The 15399-nt window shown below is 37.5% G+C and overlaps 1 protein-coding gene across 1 annotated transcript in view; it reads right to left on the bottom strand.

The window, feature by feature from the left end:
• The window catches only part of MACROD2 (mono-ADP ribosylhydrolase 2), a 2068729-nt gene that overhangs the window by 1401407 nt on the left and 651923 nt on the right, over positions 1-15399 (bottom strand). The gene's annotated exons all lie outside the window — the stretch shown is intronic.

Below are 15399 nucleotides of genomic sequence, written 5' to 3'. Positions count from 1 at the left end.
AGGTGACGGGCAAGTCTAGCTTAGGTGTCATAAACACCCCTAAAACCACCCTCGCTTCACAGGGGCTGAAACAGAACTGCGGCCACTACTGCTCTAGCGCTGCTAAATGATCAGGCTTTCGGCCCTTCACCCACCTCAGGTCTCATCGGCACTCTGGCCTCCCAACCAGGTCCCCTTCACATGTCTCCTTCACAGTGAGAATCGAGAATCACCTTTTCAAGACAGAAACCAAATGCCATTGGAAATGAACATTTCATACGACTATATTGGGGGGAAATGCACAGGTGAAGGGCTACAAGGCCATATGCACATGAATCAGGACATGATTTCTAAGTGAAATGCCATTTAAAAGAGTATATATAGCTTAGCCCCAATTTTGTTTACAAGGTTATGCACACACTTATATGTATATATGAGGGGGGACCTAAAAAAAACAGAATTATCTTCTGGAGGGCAGGCCCCTTGTAGCACAGGCTTCCTTCCACCAGGTAAGTGTTCTAGGAACCCATCTGTATCAGTACACCAGCTGGGTTGTTGTGAGAGACTGCATTCAGCTTCAGTGAGCTTTTCTGAAGACTCTTTCAACATGTTTGCCCATTTCATGATGGGTGATTTACGAGCACACCTGCCCACACCATGCTGAGTGTTCAGCAGTTTTTGACCAAAAACAGCATGACCCCCAGGCCACACTCTTCCTATTCAGCCAATCGCACCCCAAGCGACCTTTCTTTGTTTCTTCAGATAAAAGAAGTCCCCAAAGGGAAAAGTTTTGCCAACGTGGAAGAGGTGAAACAAAAAACTGCAGAAGCACTAAAAGGCATCAAAATCAACAAATTCAAAAGCTGTATTGAGTAGTGGAAAAAATGTCTTGATAAGTGTATTGAAGTAAACAGAGAGTACAGAGGGTGACTGAAGTTTAAACATGTAAGAATAAATACATGATTTTTTAATTAAAAATGTGGGGGTTCCCCCCCTTGTATATACATTTACACACATACACATATAGAGGTATTAGAAAGATACATACTGAAATGTAAAAAGTGATTATGGGATAGAAAACAGAGGGTGAGACTATTAGGGGAAAAAATAGGCCTTAATTCCTCTATGTTGAATTATTTTTACAAGAACTTTAAGTATTTTAAAGTGAACATATTTTCTAGGTAAAGAGATAAGGAGTTACTCAGTTTGAAATGGAATAAGATTCCTTAGCATACTTAATCATATGCTATCAAATATTGTCTACCTTATGTAGACCGTAGCCTGTTGCAGTTTGTAGATATCTAATTCTCAAAATCTTCATGGCTATACCAGCACTCCCTACTGCTGAAAGTCTAGCTGCAGAGATATTTAATAATAATGACTATAGCTTTAATGTGTTGAGTGCATCTCTGTGCCAGGTACTATAATGGTGACTTACTTATAAGGTAAATACTAACTTTATTATCTCCATTTTATAGGAGCTTAGAAGAAGTTAGTAAGTTGTGTATATACACAAAATATTGGCAATGTGATTCAAAATTTCACGTTTGTCTGATGGAGCAACCATGCTCTCTTCCATTATGATTTGCTGCCTTCAGGAATTGAATCCAGGCAGTTTTACCTCGATTCCCATATGTGACACATTGAACCAACATATTACATTAGTTTTTAATTCACACCAGTTCTATTCATGAGTTATAAGGTACACACAATCATATGCACCGATTTTGCAGTTTTGATGAGTTTTAACAAAGTATATGCTCAAGTAACCATGATGTCAATAAAGACACAAAATGTTTCCATCGATCCAGAAAGCTCTCTTGTGTCCTTTCCATCCAATTTCCCTTTCTAGCACAGAGGGACCCTGTATTCTGATTTCAATCACCAGGGATAAGTTCGCTTGTTATATAACTTCAAACTTCATGTAAGAGTAGGGGAAGGAGGGGTTCACTTTCACTCAGCATTTTTTTAGATTCATCTGTATTGTTGCATGTATTGGTACTTCATTCCTTTACGTTCCTGAGTAATATTCCATTGTTGAATATATTATAGTTTTGTTATCCATTCATCTGTGAGTAGACATTAGAATATTTATAATTTCAACTATTATGAATAAATCTTCACATTTGTTCAAATTCTTTTGTGGTTATATTTTTTATGCCCATCAAACAAATATCCATGAGTAAAATTGCTGAGTCTGTATATGTTTTACTTTATAAAAACTAACACACAGTTTTCCCAAGTGACTATAGCAATTTACATATACCCCCAACAATGTATAAGAATTCAAATTTTGGCAATCCTTTGGTCTTGTTGGCCTTCTAATTTTAGCAATTATAGTGGATTTAAAGGGGTACCTCACAATTTCTATTTGTATTTTCCTTATGATTAATGATGTTAAGTATCTTGTCCCAGGCATACTGGCCACTCATATATATTCTTTTTGGAAGTGTCTGTCCATGTCTTTTGCTACCTTTCATTGTCTTTTTATTACTGAATTGTGTTAAATCTTCTATGAGTTCTACCCAATTTTTTAAATTTCAGATACTTTATTTTTTCAATACTTGAAATTTTCTTCTGGTTCTTTTTCTCATAGTTTTCATATTATTCCTGAAAGGCCCCATCATTTCCCATCTCCTCACCCCCTATGTCCATCTTCTCATGTAAATGCCTGAATAGATTTCATGTAGTGATTTTAAAGTCTCTGCCTGACAATGATAATATCTAGGTCAGCTATGAATCTGTTTATATTGACTGATTTTTCACATGACTCTGAGTCACATTGTCTTGTTTGTTTGCATGTCTAGTAATTACTGATGGCATACGAGCATTGTGAACATGCTGTAAAGGCTTTAGATGCAATTATCTTCCTTCAAACAGTGTTGAAGTTTGTTCTAGCAGACAGTTAAATTACTGCCAGGTAATATGGAAGCTTAGTTTTAGGCTTTGTTAAGATGGGTCTATTTTACTTTTTACCTTAGTCCTACGATGTGGTCTTTACTCCTAAAGCATTTACTCCTAACTTCTGGGTTTTCAGTGGACAAACCCAACACATTTGCCAACTCCCTCTAACTTGGGAGGAATAGGATTCTATGCATTATATCCCTACAGTGAGACCCTGTGCTGCTATTCTTCAGCCTTCTAGCTTTTCTTTTCTTCCTGTGCTCCTTGAAGTCATTCCATGTACAACAGTCCAGGGCTCAGCTGAGGACCAAAGAGGTACAGTACATCCTCACTTAACATCATTGATAAATTGTTGGAAACTGTGGCCATTAAGTGCAAGGATGTATAGTAAAACCAGTTTTACCATGGGAAAATTGATATAAACAAAAGTTAAGTTCCTACAGCATGTTTATGATCAGAAAAATATCACCAAACTTTTAAATAAACACACAAACACTTCTAATATTAAACATTGAAATAAATGCATGTTATATAGATATACATTTAAGAAAAAAATAATGAAAGCAAGTATGATAATTCTTTCCAACCAACATATTCCAGTTCAAGGTGGCAGGTGGCTGGAAACTCTCCCAGCAGTTCAGGGCCCAAGGCGAGGACCCACCCTGGACATGAAACTCCTCCATCACAGGGTGAACTCACACCCACCCACACTCACTCAGACTGGGACATGTGGACACACCAATTCACCTAACGTGCACATCTTTGGGATATGGGAGGAAACCGGAGTCCCCTGGGAACCCATGCAGACATGGGGAGATTGTGCGAATTCCACATAGATAGTGGCCTGGGCCAGGAATTGAGTCTTTTTTTCTCATCACATTACAACAAAATGATGTGGAATGAAATTACATTATTTGAGGAGCTGCTATATTCATTTATAATGTATATTTGGGGGCTCCCCCACTCTGTGACTTTCTCCTTTCTGAAATCCTCAGACGAATTCCTACTTGTTTTGCCAACCCTGAATTCAGTCCTATGATTGCTATGCCAGTAAAACCACTGCTTTCTCTCTGAGCCCTACCAGCCACTTGCCATGTAGGATAGGGAGGGCCCTCAGCAGTCCAAGCCATTTAAGTGGGGATCTTACCCATGTGGTTTCCTTCTTCCAAAGGCTGAATCCTCTTTAGTGCCACCCTGCTTTTAGTTGCTCTCTAGTGGCCCAAACTGTTTCTATTATTCTTTTATAGTTTGTCAAGAATGTATCATTACTCTTGGTAAAGGCTACTCTGATACAAGCTATTCTGCCATCATCAGAAGCTGGAAGTACACAGCACATTTCTGCTTGGCCAAAACATGATTTCATATTATTTCAGAACTATATTTGTGGCTTTTACAAAAAAGTGTGTGAAAGAAAAAGGCAATGATAATATCCATTACATCAGTTCTGTGCTTTATTTAAAAGTGTTGCTGTTATGGTTTTGAAAGAAAAACAAATCTCTCTATATACACAAACTCAATATTAGAGTTTAAAATTCTCTATCCTATTATCAATTCTTTTGTTAGACTTGCTTTCCTAAAATGCAAGTCTGATTTTATTACTTTCCTATTAAAGTAATGTCTGCTATTCCTCATATCTTACACTGAAAAGACCTTAATTCCAAATTATGGTCCTTTAGACCCTTCACAAATATGGCTCCAACTCACCCTCCCAACCTCACCTCACCCCAGCCTTTCTCCCTCAGCATCTCGTCAGTCTGAGCTCAGGACATCTAAGTCCTCCCCATGGCCTGAACACACCTGTGACCTCCTTTACAAAGTCCCCTCTACGCAGAAGCTATAGCTAACCCTCCCCTTTTCTTTTCTGCCTAGCAGGGTCTTTCTCATTTTTTAACTTCTAATTCCAATGCTTTCCTCTTTAAAAACCATTCAAAACCTTTACAGGACAAAATAATGTATTTTTATGTTCCCATAATATTGTTTTTAACCCCTATTTTCAAGGTATAAATTGTTTAATGCTATTACATAAACAAAGCAGACAGTTCACATCCTAAAAAGTACATCTCCTCCCTTAGTCTACCAGCTCCTTGAGGGCACAGGTGGTGGCTTATTCTTTTGTAGATCCCAGCTATCTCAGTAACAGACTTTCTGTAGATGCTTAATGTAATTAAATTAAATGCAATTAAATTTGGGGAAAGGTAGTGCATCTTTGTTTAAAAAATATTCCTAAGGAGGTGGTCAGGCTAGTTCAAGCCATAGAATCAGAAAATAAAAAGTAAAATCAAATACACGGCTATGTGTCTCAGTTACAAATCTAGTGATGAGTTTCCACAAGGAAAGTGTTAATTCATAGAATCTGAAAATTCATCCCCTTCCCTCAGGTCTGGTGCAGAAGCTGGAAAACCTTTAGTTTCCCTGAGTGTTGGGCTAAAAAGGCAGCCGCTGAATAGTGGCAAGGTGTGAGACGCTGCACAGCAGCATCGATTCTGTCTCCCCACTGCCAGCACCCAGGTGGGAGGGGATGGTGTACCTACCGATAGTCAACACTCAGGCTGGCACGGAAGGTGTTCAATCTGAGCCAAAATGTCTAAACCTAATTACAACTGAAAACAGCAACAACAACAACAACAAAGCACCACTACCAGCAACAAAAACAAACCCAAGATCAAAAATCTAAAACAAGGAAAGTTGAACACAGTTTTCCAGAGAGCAATATGACTACCTATGTCTCCTACCCTACCAAAGAAATATTCCTCTAGAAAAAAAAAAAAGACAACTAAACTCCACAAATAAATCTTCACCACAGCCCATTTATTTTTCTTCCTTGGCATATAGCTAGAGAGCACTTCCCAGCCTCCATAAGATTGAGTTCTGGTTAAAGGATTATGAGTAAAACTTATGTAACTCATTCTACATCCTAAAATTCCTAAAAATCCTGCATGCATTCTTCATTCCACCACATGATCTTCCATTGTCTGTAGGCTGGATACAGAAGATTCATTGCAAGATTTTAATTTCCCAGGAGATGGTACAGAAACTAAATAGAAAGTGTCTGAATCTCTAAGTAACTCTGTGGAACAGAGCTCCCCACACCCCTACTTCCCATACTGGACTGTCAATCAAGTGACAGATAAATCCTTGTCATATAAAGCCACTGAGATTTCAGAATGTTGGTGATAGCAGTTTCCCTCAACTAATATATTTACTTCTGTTATAAATATTATAATGGTAATTTTCATTCAGCTTGATTATTGCTACTTTTTAAACTTTTATGCAAAAAATTCAGATTTTACTACTATAATGAACATATCATCTTGGCCAAGTTCCTTCCTTAGGTATGCCTCAGAATCTTAATCATACCAGACTCTGAGCGCTCAAGGAACACTAAAGCCAGCCTGTCCTATTCAGTCAAATAGTTGTTCCCTACTTTATGATTAAAACCAGAGTAGTGGAAGAAAAAGACTGGGGACTGCCTAAAAACTGTCTGTGGTCATGGTCAACTAGTAATGGAATGAATGCTGAGGTCACTCACAGGGCTGAGAGGAACAGGGCTGCAGTTTCTTCCACAGAGGCTTTGTGCTGTCTGACTCACCTGTCATTTACCATCCTCACAGCAACAAAATGCTCGCAGGCAGATGGTTAACTAAAGCAAGAGCCTTTGATTCCCAGAGTATTTCCTCCAGTTATCTAACAAGGGCTAAATTCAGAAGCTTCAGTCTATTAATTAAGCCATCTTATTTTCCTTACACATTAGCCCAAGAATTAGAATGTCTGAGAGTGGGGTAGAAAGAGGGGACATTTGTTCTTCACTTTGTCAATATTACCTTGGGGTTCAGAGTTTGAGAATAGTTTCATGGGGCAGTCTTATGTCACTATTTAAATAACTAAAAAGAAAAAAGAAATGAGACATGAAACCACACCAATTTTTCTGATCTAAGTTTCATTTTATCCCATGATTCCAACCTGCATTCTTCAGGTAAAGCTCCATATTTTATGAACAAATAAATAAACTGATCCTGACAACCGTAGAGAAAAAACAAGCCACAGATCACTAAGTAAGAATCTCCACATATGATGGATCAGGGAGTGTCAGAGCTAACAAAAACAAACAAACAAACAGGGAAGAGTTCTAAATACACATTTTGAAAAATACTAAAAACACCATTTAGTGAAATCCAGTTATTTTAGAAGTTGGCCCAATGCGGTCTTTTCCTTGCATTACAAAGACAATTTTCTAAACAGTTTTTAGCAAGGAGGATTTGGAAGTTCTTAGATGCGCACATATTCATTTAATCTTCTTCTGTAAATAAAAGACAGTAACTTAATCTAAAAGCAGCCACGCAAATCATATTAGCCTGAAAAATAAGAGGCTCTCTCATTGAGTATCTCTCCTAGAAGCCCAAGAGGGTACAACGGAGTTCTTTCCAAATCAAATCAACATAAACTTATTAAACAACTACCTTGAACAAAGCATTCTGAAAGAAGCTGTAAGGCAATCAAATAATGATAATAATATGTCACATCTTTGAGGACTTACTGTGTACCTTTGGGTGTGCTAAGTGACTTTCAAGCTTTCACCTTATGAGAGGCAGTGTTGCAACATGGAAAGAGGATGGTTCTGGAGACAGAGGCAAGGGTTTGAGTCCCAGCATCACCACATCAGCTCCCTGTGCTTTAATTTTCTCATTTGTAAAATGTGTACCTCATAGGACCTCTATTCAAAATCATAGTTTTTTTGTAAATAAATTAATTATTATATGACAAGCACTTTGAATAATGCCTGACATATTGCAAGTATTCATAAATGTTGGTTATGCTATTACATGTAATACTCACAAAGTTTTCTACAGATAGGATCTATTAGTATGACTACTTAAATAATAACAAAGGAAAGGTTAAGAAATTAGTGCAGAATCACATAGGAGCTGGGGTCAGAGCTTATGTTTGTCTAAACATAAAGTCAGTGTTCTAAATCCTTGCTCCCTCCTATCTCCATTAATGAGAAGAAATGTGGGGTCTGGCACACATAACACCTCTTTTTATTACAAAATCTTTATTACAAAATCATAAGCATGTCATTCCATAACATAACAATATCACACTCACACACACCATATGACATTTTAGTTGAAATGTTCAAGTTGAAACTGTAAGTTATTACACCCATATTATTACCCTACCAACCACACTCAAGCAGGCGTTTCCTCTGCTGGACCCTGTATAAACCATGGTCCCTCGCATTGGGAGCCAAGTGAATAGGACAGAAAGGCTCAGAAGCATGCCTTCACTAAATTAAAACATAATCAACAACATAGACTATCTTAGTATAAAGAATACATCTTTTCAATTTTTTAATTTTTATTTATTGATTTGAGAGAGAGAGACATTGATGTGTTGCTCTACCCATTGATCCAGTCACTGGTTGATTCCTGTGAGTGCTCTAACCCAGGAATGGGTTATGCCCTGCTGCATCAGGACGGCACTCTAACCAACTGAGCTACCTGACCAGAGCAAGAATACATCTTTTGACAGATCTTTTGGGAATATGCATATGTTAATGTTTTACATTTCATAAAGCCCATTGACAAAATTATCACATATTTAATTCTCAAAACAATTTTGCCAGTTGAACTTGATTACTGTTCCCACTCTGTAGCTGAAGAAACTCAACATGTGCAAGAAAAGATGACTAAGTTCATCCACCTATTAGATGGCAGATGTAATTTAAGTTTTATGGCTCTTAAAGTGAGGTTAATGTCAGCTGGGAGACTGATAAAAATGTGGATTCCTAGATCCAACCCCAAATATATAGAAACAGTCTCTCTAGCAGTGGGAACTTAGAATCTGCATTTAATAATTTCTACAGATAATATAGATGCACATCGCCAGTTGAGAACATTGAGAATCACTCCTCCATATTATCTTGCTTTCTTATCAAAGCTCTGGAAAGTGATTGAGTGGTTGAGTCTATAGTGAGTAATCTGAGCATTCACTGGATACAAGAACTCTAGATTCCTGGCTCTTGATAAATTAGAAAACCATCTTTAAATTTAATTACAGCCATGTCCTCCTCTTCCTCCACTTGTTCTAATCAAATATCCAAACAGTCCCTGCCCTTAACAGCTTGCACTGAAAGCAGGAAATATTGGGTTGGCTAAAAAATCAATTTAGTTTCTTCCATAAAATAAAAGGCACATTTTTCACTTTCACCAATAACTTTATTGCTTTGGATATTTTGAGTGTGTCGGCTACCTCGCTCATGGTATGATGTTGATTGTTCTCAATTAATGTGTGGATTTGATCGTTATCAAGTTGAACTGGTCTACCTGACTGTGGAGCTTCATCCAGTGAGAAATCTCCTTCACAAAACTTCACAGACCACTTTTGACATGTTTGATCGGTCACAGCACCTTCTCTATTCACTGCACGAATCTTTTCTTTTTTTCATTTCAGTTGTGTTTTTACCTTTCTTAAAATAATAAAGCACAATATACCAAAAATATTGCTTATTTTCTTCCATCTAAAATATTAAAGTGGCCACACTTCACCAATTTTGGTGTTTTTTTTTTAAATGCATGCTGATTGACAGCTGTCACAATACAATCTAACAAAATTGTTTTGAATGAAATTAAAGACAACTAAATGCTACTAGAGCCATCTTATAGGGAAAAAAATGAACTTTTTTGCCAACCCAATAGTAACTAGAACCAGAAGTGAACTCTAATAGTAAGTAGGATTTTGATTAAACACTGCTTCACTCAAAGATGTGGTAAAGGTGGAACACCTTGGTCAAGAACAGGTCTCTGGTGCACAGTCTGCAAAGTACGCCTACAAGATATCCATACAGGGGATAGAAGAATATATTTAAACCTTTATTGATATTTATAATTTATGAAGTTCAAGTTTATTAATACTTAACATATAGGCTGATGGTACTACTTGTATATAATGTATAAGTAAACACACACATATACATAGGTGCAAAGAAAAAATATGTACTGAAAGAGCTTCACAAAAAAAAAAAAAATTGGTCCCAACACATATGGTGATTAAGAATGCTCTAGAATCAAACTACCAGTCTCTGTCACTTAGAATTTCTGCATCTATACAATGGGTAAAATATTAGTACCTACCTCATAGGGTTCTTATTTATTGAATGAAGTAACATTTGTACAGCACTTTACTTGTACAGCACCTGCATCAGTACTGAATGAATCTCAGTGTGATAGATATTTCTCCCACAGCAATTACTATAATCATTCCCATCCTTTGTATCCGTCCCCTTGGCAATGTGACTCTACAGTTTTCCCCATTAAGAAAAGTACTCTGTTTTGCCTCTCCTTGAATGTAGGATGATCTTACAGCTAGCATGCTTTGACCAACAAAATGATGCAGAAGTGACTCTATGTCATTTCTAGTCCTAAGCCTCAGGAAACCATTCACATTTCTTCTCACTGTCTTGGAACTCTGCTCAGCTCCCATGTGAGTAAGCCCAGGCCAGCCTGCTGAGGGACAAGAGACCATGTGGAACAAAGACAAGCCTTCAGATCTGAGACCATATCAGACTAGCCATCCCTCAGCTTTCCTGGCAACTGAGCACAAACACATGATTGACCTCAGCTAAAATGAGAACTATCCAGCCTATGGTGTACCCATAGAATCATGTTATATAAATAGTTGTTGTTTTAGCCACTAACATTTGTGGGTAGTTTGTTACACAGAAAAGGCTAACTGATATATTTAGCCATCACCATCAGAAAAGATGCAGAGCCATAAAATAGTGGTACTCAACCTTTTTGATGCCAGGGACCAGTTTCATGGAAGACAATTTTTCCATGGACTGAGGTTTGGGGGGGTGGTTTGGGAATGATTCGAGTGTGTTACATTCAAACTCACCTCCTGCTGTGCGGCCTAACAGGCCCAGATCGGTACCAGTCCATGGCACAGAGGTTGGGTGCCCCTGCCATAAACCATTCTCAAGTGAAGACAGAAAGGAATAAGGTTAAATAGCTGTCTTAAATGCCTAGGGAAGAAAAACTATATAGCTGAAGTAATCAGGTAAAAAGCTGATTCCATTAGAGGTCACCGATAGCCTGAGTGAAAGATTTATGTGTCAGGTACTGAACAGCATCAGTGACTCCTTTAGGGAGGAAAAGAAATATCTGTGAGAAAATACAGTACAATGACAAGGAGATCCACATCTTGAAGCTTCACAGATGTGAGGAATTTAGCTATTTGAAACAGCCTTGGGCTGACTGAAAAATTAACTTCACTTACGAATCTCCTGATCCAGCTGGTCAATTTCACAATGAGAGGTGGGCTATTATCCCAGAAGAAGTGATAAATGTAATAGAACAAATATCTACATATTTCTTAGTTCAAAAGCCTGGAGCAATTTTCAGCTATGGGTCACACACCTAGCTTTCTTCATCTCTAAGCCAAAAGCTTAGGGATTGATCTTTAAAAATCAGGAGACATTTCTATGTCCTGGAGTCTAAGACCTAATGAATTGTGCTGGGACACAAGAAACTGTCACTTTTGTTTCTTTTGTTGAACTTGAATTTCCAAGTAAGAATAAAAGACTATTTCTCAGAAATAATTACAGTAGAACTCCCAAATTTTTTCTGAGAAAAAATATAAATCAATCAGCTCTATCTCATCAGTAGGTTTGAAAGTGAAGAAGTGATGTCAATTAACATCCTAATCAAATTCTGATAAAGACATTTTGAGTTGATGCTAACATCATGGTAAACAAATTATTTTAAGACCTAATCCAAGCATTTCATTCCACATATCCATTCTCTCTTAAAATAAAATAAAAAGTCATTATGGCAAAGATTACTGGTTTCCATGATCAATTCTCATTTTCCCTACTAACAGAACCCCTCTGTCGACTTGGGTGGTGATATGCCCAACTAAAAATCTATATTTACCAGCAGCTCTTTCAAAAATGAAAAAGATATGAGTGACAAAGTTAGATGGAAAGAGATGGCATTGCCTGGGCTCTCAGGTAAGCTCACTACAGAGGACATGCCCACACGGGTCTTTTAATTTGTTGTTGTTATTATTATTATTTGGTTTTCCTACTCTTCTACCTTCATGCATAAGACTAAACGCTGGTATTCAGGCTTCAGTAGTCATCTAGTGAGCTTAAGCATAAAGGCTACACTCTAGTGTGATCATAGGTGCCTAAATCTCTGATGGCATCTGTGGGAAGTATCACATTAGCCTTGAATTTCTTCTCATGCAAGAGAGAAAACCATTTTTTTTATTAATGAGCATATGTCTTGTGAGAGCCACTACCTGTAACTTAGAACCTAATGCCATTTTAAAGGTTGTAGGCATGTATTTAATTTAGCTGAGACATGTCCCTTTAAATTCTGGATAAGAAACTTTTTTGACAATTACACAAGTATTAATTACTAGAAAATTCTGAGCTGACACAATATTGGAAAGGGAACAATATAGTAGACAAAACTTCCAACAGTTCATTGGAGGGCCCAGGGCAGTCTTGACCATGCTACTAAAGAAGGAATGGCAGCTGGGAAAACCTAGAATATGCCAATCTGATGGTCATGTGATATTAAGATGGCTTAGGTTTCATGTGCTCTCACCAGGAAACTACATTTCCATCATGAATAAAATTGCACTTACTCAAGATAGATGCTACTAAAGAATCCAAAGGAGATAGTGAGGATCATATTTTCTGAAAGTCCACAGAGACGGTCTGAATGAGGTACAAATTTGTCATCAGAAATGACAGATTTCTTTAACACCCATTGACATCAGTGAATAGATCTTACAGACAGAAGATCAACAATCATTACAGCCTTAACTGACACATTAGACCACATGTATTTAATTGATGTTTTTAGAGCATTTCATCTCAAAGCAGCAGAATGTACTTGTACATTCTTTTCAACTTGACATGGGACATTTTCAAGGATAGAACACATGTTAGGCCACAATACAAGTTTGAGTAAATTTAAGAACACTGAAATCACATCAAGCATCTTCTCTGATCACAAAGGTATGAAACTAAAAATCAATTAAAGAAAAAAAATTGAAAACACACAAAGACATGGAGGCTAAATAACATGTTACTAAACAATGAATCGGTTAAAATGGAGATCAAGGGAAAAATCAAAAGATACCTTGAGGTGAATAAAAATGGTAACACAACAACACAAAGTCTATGAAACATCAGTAAAAGCAGACCTAAGAGGAAAATTCATAGCAATACAGGCCTACAGCAAAAAAAACAAGATAAATTTCAAACAAGCAATCAACCCTGACACCTAAAAGAGCTAGAAAAATATCAATACACAAGCCCACAGTGAGTAGAAGGAGGGAAATAATAAAGATCAGAGTGGAAATAAATGAAATAAAGTCTAAAACAATACAAAAGATCAATGAAACCAAGAGCTGGTGCATTGAAAAGATAAATAATATTGATAAACTTTAATGAGACACACCAAAAAAAGAAGATCAAAATAAATAAAATTATAAATGAAAGAGAAGTGACAACCGATACCACAGAAATATTGTACAAAGGTTTGTAGAAAATACTACAAATATATGCCAACACATTGAACAATCCGGAAAAACATGGATAAATTCCTAGAAACATACAATCTTCCAAGACTGAATCAAGAAGAAACAGAGAATCTAAACAGACAAATAATTACCAACAAAATTGATGCAGTAATCAAAAAACTCCCAACAAACAAAAGTCCTGGACAAGATGGCTTCACAGGTGAATTTTACCAAACATTCAAAGGAGAACTAATAAATATCCTTCTAAAACTATTCCAAAAAATTCAGTAGGAGGGAAGACTCCCAAGCTCACTTTACAAGGGCAGCATTATCCTGACCCAAAAAACAGATAAAGACATGACAAAGATAATAAAAAACTATAGGCCAGTGTCCCCAAGGAACATAGATGCAAAAAATCCTCCACAAAATATTAGCAAACTGAATTCAGCAATACATTAAAAAATCATTTGACAAAATCCAGCATCCATTCATGATGAAAATTCTCAGCAGAGAGGGAATACAGGGAACATATTTGAACACAAAAACACTATATATGACAAAACAAAGCTAACATCGTACTCAACAGGGAGAAATTAAAACTGTTTCTTTCAAGACCAGGAACAGGACAGATATGTCCACTTTCACCAGTCTTATTTAACATAGTACTGCAAGTCCTAGCTACAGCAATCAGACAAGAAGAAATAAAAGGCATCCAAATTGGAAAAAATAAGTAAAACTATCATTATTTTCAGATGACATATTGTATATAGGGAACCCTAAAGATTCTACCAAAAAATAGTACTAGAACTAATAAATTCAGGATAGTAAAATGCAAAATAAATATTCAGAAATCAGTTGCATTTTTACATGCCAATAATAAACTATCAAAAAATAAACTAAGAAAACAATTCCATTTACAATTGCATGAAAAAATAAAATGTAGCAATAATTATTTTAAAAGATTTTATTTATTTTTAGAGGGGAAGGGAGAAAGAGAGAGAGAGAAACATCAATGTGTTGGTGCCTCTCATGCACCAACACACAAAAGAAAAAGAACTTCATAGCTTCAGATCAATATTCAGGGCTCTATCAAGCCTGAGGAAAGTGGTGATAGAGGACATGATCTGGTTAATAAGACGGTTAAGGTTAGTGTAGGTTTAGGTTAGTGTAGTGGACCTCAGTTTCAAGATTTCTATGACAGATGTCATGGATGGCCTTGTTGTCAACCATGAAGGCACAATCAGAATGGGGGTGTGGGGGTGAGGATGGAGTTGCGGGGCTCAATTATAGCTGTGGAAGCCTGGAAGGGATGGGTAAATGGAGAACTCTAGTTTGGACTTCTTGCCATAATCAACAGAGACATTCCTTCAACACAGAGGTGATCCCCAAACCAGTTCCACCACCAAAGTTGTAGAAAACCAAGAAGCCCCAAGACCTGTGCAGTGGTCAGACCATTTCTGAATTAGGTTCAAGATGAGGCCAATGATCTCCTTGCCAATTGTGTAGTGCCCATGGACATAGTTATTGGTAGCATTTTCCTTGACTGTGATGAGCTGCTCAGGGTGGAATAGCTGGCAGTAGGTGCCAGTGCGAACTTCATCAATTACCATGGGTTCCAGGTCTATAGGCACTGCTCTGGACACATGCTTGCCAGAGCCTGTCTCACGGAACAAGGTGTTAAGGGAGTCATCTTTCCCCACAATGGTCTTGTCACTTGGCATCTGGCCATTGGGCTGAATGCCATCTTCCAAGCAGAAGTGCTCCCAGCAGGCATTTCCAAACTAGACACCAAGCCTGGCAAACGTGGATGGAGAGGAACTCACACATGACTGACACTTTGGGCTTTGAGGGGCTGGAGGAGATGAGGGAACAGCGACAAGGACCTCACACTGACAGACTACCAAGGAGTCCAGGGGAGAAATGGAGAAGTATTAATAGAGACCAGGTCAAGTGGAAATGCAAGGCAAGGACGCCTCCTCTTTC

This window comes from Desmodus rotundus, chromosome 6 (assembly GCF_022682495.2).
Source record: "Desmodus rotundus isolate HL8 chromosome 6, HLdesRot8A.1, whole genome shotgun sequence".
In the NCBI taxonomy this organism is placed as follows: Eukaryota; Metazoa; Chordata; class Mammalia; order Chiroptera; family Phyllostomidae; genus Desmodus; species Desmodus rotundus.
Note: the sequence above shows the minus strand (reverse complement) of the source record. Positions and strands in the feature narration are given on the sequence as shown.